A 16,354-nucleotide genomic window follows, 5' to 3' on the forward strand; every position below is an offset into this window, starting at 1 on the left:
GATGTCTCTTTGAATTGATAAAATGATGTAAGTACACATACCTTTGCATTTCACAATTCAAACATTTTTTAAGGGTCATCAACACCGCTGGAAAAAGTTTTCCCATACAATCCTGACCTAAAAAATTACTGAAAACTTTGGATTTCTTGCATGTGTTCAGCTTAAAAAAACTTTGGAAAAAAATAACTTGTAAAATTTAATGTTATTCATTAAAAAAAAGATTCCTCAATATTCGAATTCGAAACCTGTGGGTTAGTAGATAAAAGCAACATCCGTTGCGCTAAGTTTTATTTTTTGCAATATATACTGTTTCATAATGAGTTAAAATCGCCCTGTTGTGACGTACTTTATAAAAAGTAGATGTCACTGGGCGTTCAGAATCATTTATCTGTTGCATGATATCTATGTTGTATTTCCTAACAAGTAAGTGTAAAATAAGTTTTAAAAAATTCATGATCATATTTGTGTTCATGAATGTCATCATTTAAATTAGTTTATGTTAAAATAAAATGTTATGTGACGACGACGTAAAAAATAAACTATTCAATGGTATATTAAAATTTCAAAAAGTGTTGTTACATGTTTCAATGCAAAACCTTCATTTGTGATGTAAAATCAGTTTTCAATTTAATTTTATCCCACATTTATTTACCACCTACCCCCTCCCCAACCATGCATTGATGATAATGCACACATGGCATTCAGAGTTCACATTTTCATTGTTTAAAAAAAAACACGAAGTTTTTTAATGAAATCGAATGTTGATATAATAACCAACACCTTACCTGTACATTACAGATTACAAGTGTCCTTGATGTTAGCATATTTAAATGTCCGGCCGCCGAAAATTTATATAATACCTGCTGTCAGGTGTACCCGAATTTATGCAGAGTTTGTCGGGCTGACATCTTACACCCGACAATAGAGGTGTCACCTGATTAGTTGGTTTCCTGTATAGTTTGTGTCACACCCTAAAATGTTGAAAAAGATTTCTGGAAAAATGTCTCTGTCATAAAATGAATGTTAAGTTGTAACATATGACAGGAATAAAAAAGAAAGCAATGTAAAATTTTAGTTTTACACAATGGTGGTTATTTGTATAATAATACATAATATAAAATTAATGTGGACACTGGCGACGACTAGTAAGACGATACAGTATAACGTTTACCATTTCATGGATTAATCTGAATATATTTTACTTTTGATTTGAAGTCAACGATTAACAGTCTAACAATATATTGTTTGAATAATAAGATGTAAAAATTACCACCTGCCAAAAACAAACAAAAAGCAAAAAAAAAAAAAAGGGAAATAAAAACAACAATAACCCAGAATCATTACTTTACAAGGTCATAACATGTAAATACATCCCTCTTTTAGAATATTAAAGGTTGGATATGTAATAAATATATTAATTTACAAAACATGTCCTTTTAAAAATCCCCCCCCTCTCTCTCTCTCTCTCTCTCTCTCTCTCTCTCTCTCTCTCTCTCTCTCTCTCTCTTTCTATGTCTGTCTCTAATATACAAATCATCGTTATGACAAACACAACATCAGATTACACCCGTTAAAACACATCCGTCAATGTCAGAAATATGAACCACAGTGCGAAAGAAAGAGTGTGTTCACCAGTGCATGCTAAGTGCGGCAAAATTATTGACAACAAGGCATTTTAAAATCGCATTTTCTGGTGTAACATAATTATAAATGTAAACATTTTAGATATATCCAACGAAATTATGTCTGTTCTAATATATAACAATATAGTTTAAAGACATAAGCCAGCATTTTCAACAAAAAGTCGATACAAAATAGAAATTGGAGCGAGAGTAAGACACATATTTTAACAATCCTAGCGTGTTAACAAGTGCATGGGAATTGTGTCTTATCTAAAAGACGAGTGTAAAATCACACATTCCAAAGATGTTATCCATTCTCTTTTCCACATCATGCAACTGATCTTTAAAATATACCAATGCTAACCTATAACTTGGTAACTTGTTTGTAATATAAATAGTAAAACAGAAACAACCCCGACATTGACTGTGGGTACAGGGGTCGCTTTATCTTTTTATACAATAAAACTGATCAGCAGAGGAACAACCTGTGTAATGTGTTTAATGTAATTAGTATAATCCTGATTTTTACTTTATTAAAGCAATGATTTTCGTTGCACCGCCTTCACGTCAAAATTCAATGTAAAGTCGCTGTCGGATTTTTATTGTTTGTTAAATATATGTGTACCATATCCGTATTTCAACTCGAACATCAGTGAAACTTAATCAACAGTTAGTCGCAAAGAATAGCAAAATGAACATATTTAATTTGATTTCTTTTATCATTAACTGTAATTTTACGGACACTTATAAAGTAGATGTTTAAGTTGTTTAATCTCCGAGTTCATGGCTGCGCCGGGTACCCCGACCACCGACTTGTTTATCTACTGTCGTAAACAAAATATTAAATATTCTTTTAATATTACTTTGTTTTATTATTTGTTGGTGTTTTTTCAGTGTCTATGCCAATTTTCACCAAAATTCGTCACTTAGAAAAGAAAATAATCGATTTGTCTCAATAATTTCCGAACAACCCTCGTAGATTGGGAATTTTAAAAAAAATGGTTGTTTTGAACTATTCTTCTTTTAACATTTTTAGCCAAAATGGTTTGCTTCAAAATGTAGAATTATGCATGACGTAACTTGAGAATGTACATTTTTCCTTCTTGTTTATAAAGACAAAATATTTGAGTCTATGTATCTTAATATCAGTACATTAGCATTGAGGATTCGATAGTTACAATGTACCAACACATACTCATCAATGGCGTAGTAAACGTTTGTACAACAGAACAATTACATCATTCCAGTTGTTTGGGTTAAACATCTTTCAATCTTTCAATCGTAATCCATGTCCTGAATAAAAACTTTAGTGTTTATGTACCTGAATGTTTCACCCATAAAGTCGTCTACCAAATAAAAAGTAAGACAAGCATTTGGAAAAACCAGGTAAACGATTTCTTGCGAAACGTGCATATTAGATATCTAGAATCAAGTTTCAATTAATTGTTGTCCGAGTTGAATAAATCTCTTTCTACCGTAAGCATGCAACACACAACAGTATCCGCTTTAAACATTTAATAATTCGGTTGGTTTCACAAACTTTTACGATAAAACTCTCTTTTGAGACTAAAAATATATAATTCAACGATTATTTCTCAAAGTACATATCTAAATGGGTATGTATGTTTTATTTATTTGGACAATAAAACAATTATTCAAAACGCGTGACGATGTTCATTGGTCCCCATGCCCCGTTTTTGAAAATTGAACAGAACAGATCTCAAATGTTAACATAATGGAGATTTAAACCAAATGTAGATATTAATAATAGAATTTTTTAATAATTTAATCATCTATTTTAACGAATTCAGTTTGAAATGTTGATGTTTCAAACAGCAAAATACATTACGCATAAGAGGTTAGTTACCACAGCTTATATTTTGCCATCACATTTAACTTTATATCTGATCAGGAATAATTTAAAAGCTCAATCGAAACCACACTTACATGGATAATATTTAATAATGAAAATATAATTTTCAAATACTTGAGAACTTGTTTCATGCGACGCAGGACAGATAAGGAAACACATCGTTTTGATATGCTAATGAAGGGATAATGAGTTATGACGTCATAATATACGCCCCGCCTCTGTATTACCATATATAGAACATATACCGAAAACAGCAGTTTAAGCATAAAATACGGCTGATTTAATACTTCATAAGCAAAATATAACTACGAATCACTCATGTGTATCTGTCGTATGGGTGTGAATCTGCGTCCCAAAAGCGCTCGTCAGACGATGTAAACACGTGTAGCTGGTATTCCCGATGATGGCGATCTTTTGATGATTAATCAGGTATGTAGACTAGATATACAGTGTATTTGTAATATACCAGATAGCTCAATAACTATTTTATTGTGATTTTATACTGTTGATGCATTTCTGATCGACTTAATGTGTTGTTTCGTTCAAAACATGAGGAGAGACTGCATTGTTTACATTAAGGCCTATACAATGTACATTGTACATGTAGCTTTATTGCCAGTCCGTTAAATTGTTGATCATTTTCACCAATCGACGCGAATCGGTTCATAGTACTTGTACTGACAATATTTAGCTTTACACTGCTGTTTGTTTTTATTTCAATTTGTAAGTAAACAATACAAAGACTGTGTGAAAACAGCTGATTTGATTTTCTGAAAATCAGTACAGTGCAGGCTAAAAGATGCTGATTTCATTTTCTGGAAATTGATGAACAGCTGATCAATAACACCTTTCTACTGTTTTCAAATTCTTCCATGACAGTTCATTTATATTTTTTACACATTCATCCAGTTGATATATTAAGATGTTTATGCACATTAATTCTTAATTATTACTAGTTTGTTTTTAGAACTCAGTATATTACTACCATAACACTGTTTGAAATCTTGTCACATGGGTTCATACTTATGATGCTGTACTATTGGTAATAAAAAAAACAAATAATAATAAACAAATGACTGCATGTCTCCATCTGATTTTCTCTAAATGAGGAATCTACATTCATGGTCATATATGGTATTGTTTGTGTAGAATGTGTATATGTAACTTTCAAATAAAATTTGAAGTGTTGGTTATTTTACCCATCCATGCATAATATATGTAGACCTTTCACAAACATGTTCAAATTACTGTTGACATGCCCTTATATGCATGTAAATTAAATTGTATGACTTTTCATGATTATATTTTGTTATTTGCAGAGTAATTTGAAAAGTGTCACACTGATTTGAAAAAAAAAAGGCTGGAAAAAAATGTAAGTAAATAACATACACGCATAAGTTCAATAATTTATCATTGAAATAATGACCAATCTGATTATTCTATGAGAGAATTCAATTAGAAAAAGTATTTTCAAGAACAAATGGTTTCATTTAATGTTTTAAAATGATTGATATAAACCTATGCTATTTATAAATCTACAATTTTGAATATTGCTCATCAACAAATCAACAATACATGGTATGTTTTAATTTACACTGACTGCACCAGCATTATATAATATCAATCAATCAAATCAGTTGTGTGTGTGTGTGTGTGAGAGAGAGAGAGAGAGAGAGAGAGAGAGAGAGAGAGAGAGAGAGAGAGAGAGAGAGAGAGAGAGAGAGAGAGAGGTGCATTTTTAAGGTCAGGCCGGGTAAAATAAAGGGGTGCAATTAAACTAATATCATGCACAAATTAGGGGTGAGGATGCAAATAATTTCAAATCGATCAATCTGAAAAGCTGTATTTGAATTTGTGCAAAATTGAATGCACATCTAAACATAATGAATTGTTTAATATTAAGATAAATAAATTCCATTGACTATCAAATTGTAGAAAATCCTCTATTTCAGTCTTTCAGCCATTTTGATACAAGTTAAACTTACTGAAATATATATAATTTTCCTTTTAGCTGGTACCTGCTTTGTCTTGAGATTTACATAAATGATGTACTTATTGATGATTATTTACCCGCACCCTTATCCTGGTGTCATATAAGATGAAATGATGGAAAGAAAAACCTGAACTTTAGGAACAGGAAGACTGTGTTTTTGAAGAGAGAAGAGGACCAGAACTAAGAAGTCATACAATAAACACATTGACATCATAAACAGAAATTGCAAATTTGAGTTTGCATGCATATGTCAGGTTTAAATGTTGTCACAGAAATTTTTTTTCAGAAGTCCCTTTATCTTCTTGAATTTATAAAACAAATGAACCAAATATAGTTGTTTCTATATATATAATTTTGTTTGAGAAGTGGAAATGGGATGGTATGTAAATGGGCGGGAGAGAGAATCTCTCACATAGGAGAATTCAGACTTATTTAAATTTAATATATTGATGTGAACCAAAAATGGCTTTTGATCGCATTGTTGCAGGATTTACACACTCTCTTTTCTTTCTCGGTAATGAGAAATGAGCGTTTAGAATTTATTTTGTGAATGAATAGATATGCCCACCCTCCCCCCTCTCCTTAATCTTAATCATTCTGCATGTGTTGAATAAAAATAAAAGTCAATTTTAATGAGTGTTTACATTACAAGTGTAACATGTGTAATACAAAGGTGAATATTGTTGATTGCTTATGGGGGATGGGAAAAGGCCTCATACATGGGCAGATCTACATGTATAGTCCCAGTGGCAAATTCTAATTTAATTCACAATTTACATAGTAAAACACCATGGTACCTGGACCCTGGCAAACAGAATAAAGTTACCCCTTTGAACCCCCTCCCCAGAATAATATTAACAGACCCAAGCAGTGCTATAGAATATGCAGTCATTGGGCAAAGGCTGCACATAAATAATGAAAAAATACTCCATATCTTATTCTTTAATATATATTATGAGAACAATTTAGTTAACGTTAGTATATTAATATCGGGCTTCATTTGTCTCATATGACATCTAATCCCTCAAATAATTGTGTACAATTAGCTCTTATATATTTTTCTCCCATTACTAAAAAAATATTAAAAAACCAATAACTCTGCAAATGCGGTTAACCAAGAGAACTGATACACAACGGTTTCTTGTTTACATCCATGATACAACAGAGGAAATGCGGACAATTCATCGTAACCATCTTGTCTCTTTTAAAATAAATAAAACAGAAGCACTATGTTTAAATAACCATTTACATTATGTACTGTGAAACATATCTTAAAATTAATTCGGATTATGTGATAAAATGATATCGCGCCTATATCAAAAGAGTTATCGCTCAAAGAGTTACCTCCCCTTTTGGGATCACTTTTGCGTTTGAAATGTGTATTGATTTGAGAGGACTTCTAGATTGAGAAATTAAATGCAAAAGTTCAAGTGCAAGACGGCTATAGATATTATTAAACTTGGTATGATTTTCTTCCCTTTTACGAGTTCTTTAAAAAAACTGATGCTCATTTGTTGAGAGATGAAGGTTTACTTTGTAATTTTAATGAACATATACAAAAATGCACTTTTTTAGGAACAAGTAGCCAGTTTTTAATGAAATTTACATAACTAGTAAACTTTACAACTGAATGAGCATTGATTTCTATGATGTATGGATAATTTTGAATATGTTGCCATATTACTTACTCTTAAATTTCTTTGCCTTGCCTTTGAACTTTTTGTCTCATTTTAGCATTGACGATTATTGTCTAAAAGACGCCCACGTGACCCTAAAAAGTCAAGAGACCGACAAATTTAGATATGGTCAAGTAAAGGAGACCCATATCTTTACAATAACACCCAAAATAGTTTAGAACTATTCATTATGCAGAAATGAATAGACAAAAGCAAAACGACCTCCTTTTACTGCTGTTTAAAAGCAAAATGTTGCCTTAACTGTCCTGCGGAATGATTTTAACACACTTTTCTACATAGAACATGTAAAACCTTTGAATCTCCGAACTGAGGGCTAACTATCATTCTCAGGGTAATGTAAACTGCATTTGTCATTCTTATGATGAATTTGGAGGCTATAAACGTTGCTAGAATTTGATGAAGCATTACAATTTTTAGTACATCTGTATATAATGAATCAAATGCAGTTTTAGTCTGTAAAATTGTGTACATGAAGAAATTTCATCCCATTGTTTATAGTATTTTACAAAGCTGAATTGTTTACTCCAATAAGATTAACAGTTGTATGTTTGACGATGACACTGTAGAAGAACCATACTATCTCTCTCTCTCTCTCTCTCTCTCTCTCTCTCTCTCTCTCTCTCTCCATTTATTTTTACGTTCTACATTATTAATAAAAAAACAACCGCAAATTTATGACATTTTTAAAAATGAAATCACGCCTGAGTTGTCAGTTACCCCCTCTACTTGTTTTTAATGTTGAGACACCAGACTGGCTGTCCTACATACTACAGGTAATGGTGTTATACGATACTTGTTGTTTACCTACGATGACGCAAATAATTTGAATGGCCGCCACGAGAATGTAAGCTGATAGGCGTTTGTAAGGTTGTAAAAAGTTAGAATCAAAAATAAAAAAAAAATAAAAAAGGTAAAGGCAAACTGTTTTAAAAATTCTGCTGAAGGTAGCTGTAGTTCTGGTACAAGAAACGGCCGCTACTGTAAACAAAATGGTTTGTTTTCGAGTATGATTGTAAGAATTGATTTACCCGTGTCATAATGTAAGATGCATGTGTAATGTGTTATAGATGTGTATAGTGTATAATGTGTACACCTAATTAAAGGAACTTTCCCCTTGAAGCCATTTGAATAACATGTTTGCATCTACATTTAATATTTACAAGTAACATCTATCTGTATTTATACAGATAAACTGTTCTTTATGACCACATTTTATTAACTGATTCGTAGACTAGACACACAGTTGGTAGGTTAGAGCTCTTAATATCTATCAAACGATTAAAAATACCTTTTCCATTCCGAAATCATACGTTTTTTGCAATGCACTCCTTTTATTTTATTTCAATATCGATATGGAGTTTTAGAAATTGTTATAATCAAGAAAAAAATAAATTGGTGTATGTTTCTCGTGTTTTGGTCATCAACAAAATAAAAACGCAGAATGTATCATCAAATAAAAAGTCCATATAAAAAGTTCAACGGTTGGCTGACTATTGGGAATTCAGTTTATGGTGAAATGTTTCATTTCTAACTTATTTTGAAAAGATTGTATTTAACAGATAACTGAATACATCTGTGTGTTTGTCCTCGGTTTAAAGTGATACTTTGTTAAATTACTAATATACATTGTATACGTGCAGCATTAAAATGGTTCTAACAAACATTGAAGATTCCTTTGTAAATTACAATTCAAACAAATCTTTAAAACTAATCAGGGATAAAAAATCTCTATTCAATTTCTATATTATATAAGTATATTTAACGACTACATTAGATTCATCATACGGCACATTGTTATCCCCTTTTTCTCTCTCTCTCTCTCTCTCTCTCTCTCTCTCTCTCTCTCTCTCTCTCTCTCTCTCTCTCCATTTATTTTCAACTTCTACGTTATAAAAAAAAAACTGCACATTTTTGACATTTTTTTTTACCAAATCCCGCCCAAGTTCTCAGTCACCAATTTACTTGTTATCAATATTGAAACATCAGACTGGCTGTCCTAGATACACCAGGTACTGGTGTTATACGATACATGTTTACATGCGATGATGCGGATAATTTAAAAGGCAGCCAGCAGACTGTAAGCAGATAGGTGTTGGTAAAGATGAAAATAGTTTGAATTAAAAAACAAAACAAAACAATGAAACATTAAAAAAGCAGAATCAAATTGTCTTTAACAAAGCAATTTTAACTGTAGTTGTAGTTCTTTTATAAAAAAAAAAAGACAAAAATAACCGTTACTATAAAAAATATATACATACAGTTTTGCGTTTGAGTATATAAGTTTGTAAGAATCGTTAAACCCGTATCATTTTTCAAACACATTTATAATTTGTTTTAAATGTGTATAGTTGTACACACATAATCAAAATAACAGACCCCTTACAATCATTGAATTTACAAATTTGCATCTCCATAACGTGTAACATTTATCTGTATTTTTAAAGATAAACAGTTCTTTATGACCACATTTTTCAACTGATTTGTAGATTACACACATATTTTGTTCGCTTAGAGCTCTAAATGTATATTCAACGATCAAAAATACATTGTTTTTAATGCAATACTTTTATTATTTCTCAATGTTGATATTTTTAGAATCTTACACACATATTTTGTATATTTTTTTCAATGTTGATATAAATTTTTAGAATATTTTATAATCAGGAAAACAATTATATTATTGAATGTTCATCGTGTTTCTGTCATTAACCCCCCCCCCCCACCCCACACACACACACACACACTTGAATGTTCCTCGTGTTTCTGTCATTAAATACCCCCCCCCCCCCCCCACTTGAATGTTCCTCGTGTTTCTGTCATTAAATACCCCCCCCCTTCCCTTTTTTATCAGAAAGTGGCATAAAATAAAAACTGGTTGACATCACCTACAGGAGAAACTGTATATAGTAAAAGCAAGCGTAGGTGCTTTGGGACACGCCCTTCGTTTAATGGTTTCCTCAAGCTGAACGTTTAGATGACTATTGTGCATGCAGTTTAATGTAAAATGTTATATTAATTTTTTAACTTATTTTCAAAGAATCGTATTTAAAACACAGTTGAATACATCGTGTGTATTTTTGCTTGGTTTAAAGTAATACTTTGTTGAAATACCATTCAAACAACATAAAAATGGCTATGCCAAACTTATTTTAGATATCAAAACGTGTATGCATAAACAATTACAATACAACCCCTACCTGGCACAAACATTGTGTTTTACTACAAGATTTAAAACCCATCTCTAGTAAGAATAATGTATTAACGTTCAAAATATTTACAGCCACTGTTTGCTACGAGCTCAGTGTTTAACAACAAGACATTTACAACCCCTACTTATGACAAATGTTACATTTGCCTACAATTTTTTTTATAGTATTCACTAGTACAAACAATGCATTTTGTGCAAGACCTATTAACCCCTGTTGTGCACAGACAGTTACCTACACGATTTATACAGCTCTTAGTAATAAAACATTGCATTAGTCTAAATAAGCTCTACAGCTCATTCCTATCACAAACACTTTATTTACTTTCGAGACCCCCCCCCCTAATAAAAATCTCTGAAATTTTCTATACAAGGTAGGATCAACACGGCTTATTCCAGCTGTATAAAACACTTAACAATATTACAAAATATTGAATATCAGCATGTCCTTAATACAAGCTATAGACAATAAACCGCAATGATGGGTGTCGCAAAAATGTTGTATTGCGATATTTTGAGAAACTATCGCGATTATATTATTCATATTTGGATAATTGGTTATTGCTTTCCTTTTTTATTAATGTTGTAAATCATTATGTATTTGTGTTTATGTTTAAAATGTCATATGAAATTTAAACTGTACACACAAAAAAAAAAAAAACACAAATAAATTTTTTAGCATATTCGCACTCATATTTTAATGTTCGTCAATAATCAATTTATTTCCGGGAATTTTTAACATGTGAAAAATTGCGGTATTTTGGTTGCCGGATCGCGATACTTATTACGTGAAAAAAATATGCAATATTTTTATTAACATAACGGTTAACCGATAAAGCTACACATCTTTAACATACACTAGATTAGATTGTTGAAGACTATAAACTTACTGCATTTACTGTTTACATCTCTTTTTAAACTATAGCTAAAATGATTTGTCGGAAATGCATTCACTGTCATCAAAATGTATGCTTATTAAATTATATCTTACTGGTACTGAACTTGTAAGTTTGAAATACGTTTAGAATAAATTAATTTTAAAACTGAAACGATGAAATATGACAATAAAAAATGTCAATCATCTCAAAATTTCATAGCACGAAATATAGATTTAAAGCAGAGAAACCACTGGTTTGAACATAGTTAATTGCATAAAAATATGCAAATGGTTCGAACACAAGTTGTAACAACTTACGAGGTTCTTACCGCGGACCTTTAAAAAGATACAATAATGTAGAGGTAGGATCAGGTGCCTAGGAGGAGTGAGCATACTCTGCTAAAAGGTCACACCCGCCGTGTGCTCTTTGTCGTTATCGGGAAACAACCCCGGAAAAGTATATTTGAAAAACGTCAGTCAGTAATAGACTCAGATAAAGATTGTATTTGTTGACAAGGTCGTTGTATCGACCATAGAACTTACGAAAAGATGACTTCAAACGTGACCGTTGATAGTCTTTTTCTTTAAGTATTTTTGTCAGTAGCATGCCTCGCCTTAAAAACTGTTCATACGAAGGGCAACTTCTTGCGTATCGAGTTTACTGTGAGATAAAACACCATATGATATGATTTATAGGATGGAAAAAACGAAATAAATTAAAGGATAAGGACAATTTAGTTCTAGTTGTCCTAAATTTCTATAAGGGTAGTTTACAAATAAAAAATAGAAATGAGCTTTTTTATGAAAATAAACCCTTGAAAATAACTGCATACAAAAGTTGAAATCCCTCTTATATTAAAACAATGAACTTAATCACTGCTGTGTGAACCATTTTTTGGTTTTTATGGTAAAGCAGTGGTTGTTGATCTTCTTGCAACTGATAAGATAAATGCAGTTGTCTGTGTGGCAAACCGTATTGCCAAATATCTTGTAGGTGCAACCCGTGATGGGACCTTTCTAAACTGTCAAAGATGGTGTTGCGCTTGCTAATAAGCCGCAAAAAAGGTACATTGATAAAGACTTTTTACCTTTAACCTGTGTTCTGCTAATACTTTTAAATGCCGACAATTTCAGAGAATATTTGTGACTCTACAATTTGTATTCAGTCATTATTTAAAGAGAACACAAAATATCACAGTTTGCATGTACAGTATTGGACAAACATTAAGCTTTCTTTTTCCCTAAACGGGAAATAGTTTTAATTGTCTGCTTACATTAGATAAAAAAATAATTGAAAAATACAATTTATATATTCTGTCTTAAAATATTGCCGGAATTTAATCATACCTAATTACATTTTGCTCTTCAGTAGAGGGATCAAAGCTGTTACCATGCTTTTCTTAAAAGTAAAACTCTGTTCAAAAGGGTGATCAGGCAGCGTATGAAATATGAGTAACATACAGTGCAACCAAATACCAAATCTAAGTAATAATGCTTAAAATATTAAAACAACGGGTCGTAGACCAAAACTCAAATCAAATTTTAAAAAAGAGAAACATTTTAAAATGATTATACAAAGTATTGTATTACCTAGATCTACGCAATGGTGCTGTCATGAAAACTATTTAAATTTGAATATCGTTCAAAACTGCTTGAAAAGCAAAGTAAACAGATTCAAAAAACAAGAAATCAAGAAATGAACAGGAGAATACTGGAAAATTATAAATTTATCAAATACTCATTAAAGGTCATTATGTTTTTATTGTTCGGCTAGGTGTTTAGGATGTGAAAAAAACGAAACAACCAGAACTTGAATAAAATCTATATTCTTGCAAATATACAAAACAATTTGTGGAAATAAAATATTTTTTGGGGAGGACGGGGGGGGGGGTAGGATGGTCTATTTCACATGAGTTCGACGTAGTGTCTAAAATATCTGTACATGTACCACCCTTATCAAAACAAGAACACAATTCGAAAGGGTTTCCTTTTTTAAAGTAGCAATTAAGAGGGTTCGATTGTCGTTGTCATTTGTAGACTGCATTGATCTCTTTTAAAAGAAGAACTCTGTATTAATATATATCGGACAATTTTGAAGTTTAAAGGGAAGATATCGGAATTATTTTATTTACTAAATGATAACTCATAGCTGAAAAATCGTTTCCTAGGATGTCAGGTATATAATTTGTTGACAACCCTGCCTTTTAAAAACAGAATGATTTTATGAGGTACTAGTAACTTATAGACGTGAAGCCAAACAATCAACGCACTCTAATTATTTAAGGAATCGTGCAGTTTTATTTGATTGACTTGCCTATATATGCTTGACAAAGTTTGATTCCATCTGTTTTCCTGTAGCTGCAGTTTCAAATTGTGGCTTCTAAAAAATCGGATGGATGACCTGAGACATCCATCTGCTTTTTTTCTGACTGATAGCTCCCAGTCAGAAAAAGTATTATCAAATGTCTTACGCGTCTTTTTTCTTACGCCCACATTCCCTCCCAAACGAAAAAAGCCGCAACTGACGACGCGTCATTCATACAACTGATTTTATGTTCTACTATACCATTGCAAAACAACTAAGAGCTTAAATCAATACAAACACAAACGTACAATGTATTCTTACCTAAAAATGTTTCTTTTTTTCATTTACACACTCTTTCCCGTGTTGTTCTCAGGCCTACAAGGTCTCATACAATACCCGAAGTCAGGTGTACGTCATTCTACATCTACAAATAGAAGTGTCACCTGAATGGTTAGTTTGCTGTATACTTTGTGCCACGTCCTAAACATTGCAGCTGATACCATAAACACGTGATTTTTTTTTTCGGAAACTCGTTTCGGAAAAATATCATGGTTGTTTTCAGATCATAAAAAGTGCATTTATATTTTTGTCTACAGTATTACTGTTCTTTGAAAGCATGTGTCAGATATTAGACCAAGAGCACGCGTGTGATTTCAGCTAATTCATTGATAGTAACATGTCCCAGTGCCTTTGTGTAAACAATACGAATCGATATTTAATGTATACCACAATACATCCCATCAATGACCATCCTAAATATGTAATCGCACAATTGCTTAAAATTATATAAATGTCAGTATTAAATGATCATTCTTTTGCATTAGGAGGTAAACAAATAGGCTTAATCAATCCTATCATAAAACATTTCAAACCGTATTCCATCACCTCATGCTACTCAAATAATGGTTCTATTTTCCTTAATTATTTGTAAAAGCTGTTCTTTACCATGAATATACACTGCTATCGATTTTACTTAATGATGACCATTTAGGTGTTGATTTAGTAAATGTTTTACACCATGAACAAGGTTCTCTCGTAAAAAGGCAATATATATTTTATTTAATGTAAACGTCGATTTTGACAAACCAGGACAATATTCAGCAACTCTGTCGCTTTAAGTCTCTGTCTTTCTCCATTTCTCTGTCTGTCTGTCTCTCTCTCTCTCTCTCTCTCTCACTATCTCTCTCTCTCTCTTGCTTTTTGCATCTCTGATCCCCTTCAAATCTTAGTAATTATAAAAAGTTATATACACGGACACTAGTCTGCGAATTAACGCTCGCCTGATTTGGATTAAAAAAATCTACGTTTTCAGACGAGTAATGTTTAAAAATGGAACAAACCTGTGTAAAATATTAAATATTCTTGAATTGACACTGTTTGTCATCACACATTTCTCTCTCTGTCCCTGCGTTCATCTCTTTGTCTCTTTCTCTAAACCTCCTCCAATATAAATGTACATTTAAATTAAACCTCAACTTACAGGGACGAGTTAATTCGATTTTTCAATTTTCAGTTTCATTCTTGTTCTAAGAAATGAATGTTTTAACTGATCTTACTATCTAAATATCCACTTTAGCCAATCTATTTCGTTGTTTTTTTTTTATTTGTTTGTTTGTTGTTTTTGTTTTGGTTTTATTTTTGTTCTTTTCTTCTTTTTCTTTAAGCGTTTGTATACTTATTTATCTCACTTTTTTTTATTCTAAACTTGTAATTTTAAGAATCATTATTTGGGCTGATTTTTTATAACAACATTTAAAAAAGCCATTTCGTTTTCTTAAACAGTTTCCTTTCGATTTATTGTTTTCCACAGCCAACAAGGATGAATGTTTTTATATGCTGTTCGCTGCTATATTTTTATCTTGTAAAATTTTTCTTTTCATTACAATAAACTGAAAACAATGAACTTTTGTGCTCTTTTTAAATCAATACTGTTGAAATACAAAACGCTCGTGAGGGTAAACAATGTCATATACCAACTCGCCATCTGTTACCTTCTATATGCTCTTTTTGTATCATATTTCATCATATCAATCGATAGGATAATGAAAAATAACAATAACAAACTGTCATCCATCTCAAAAATCCATAAAGCTAAATACAAATTCAAAGCAGAGCAACACGGACCTGTAAAAAGTTATAGATAGGATCAGGTGTCAGGGAGGTGTGAGCATACCCGGCTGACTACTGACTAATTTAGCTTGTTCGATCTTAAAATATACTGCATATATACATGACGTATGTTTCTGTCTAATAATGAACTGAATACATCCTGGATCTGTGTTTTTTATTAGTACATTTCCATGATTTTATTTACCCTTATATTGGCACACGTTTTCTCTCTAAGGTTAAAAAAAGAGATTCAACTAGAGTTATCAAAATTCCGCGTCAGTGATGATGCCAAAACAAACTGTCTTTGGGACCTCGGAATATGTAATGACGCGCTGTTATGCATCCTGATATTTTATTTTAGAACCAATTAACTTCATATGTTACATGTAGATAGTGATGGTCAGCTTCTGACATATCTACTGCTAAGTCATTTATGCAGCCTGAATTTTGATGCTGACAACCACTTTCGTTTGGTCGGATCATGTACCAACAGTGAGATTTGCGTCTAATATGTTTTAAGGTGCTAAAGATGTTCTATCGTTCATTTCCTCCCTACTCATATGCTTACCTGCCTACTGCACTACATGCATGCACAGTTAGCTTAAAAATGGATCAATAAGACAGTGAAGTATGGCTTTGCTAGTACATGAATATATTTATATTATCTAAAAAA

This window comes from Crassostrea angulata, chromosome 2 (genome assembly GCF_025612915.1).
Source record: "Crassostrea angulata isolate pt1a10 chromosome 2, ASM2561291v2, whole genome shotgun sequence".
Lineage (NCBI taxonomy): Eukaryota > Metazoa > Mollusca > Bivalvia > Ostreida > Ostreidae > Magallana > Magallana angulata.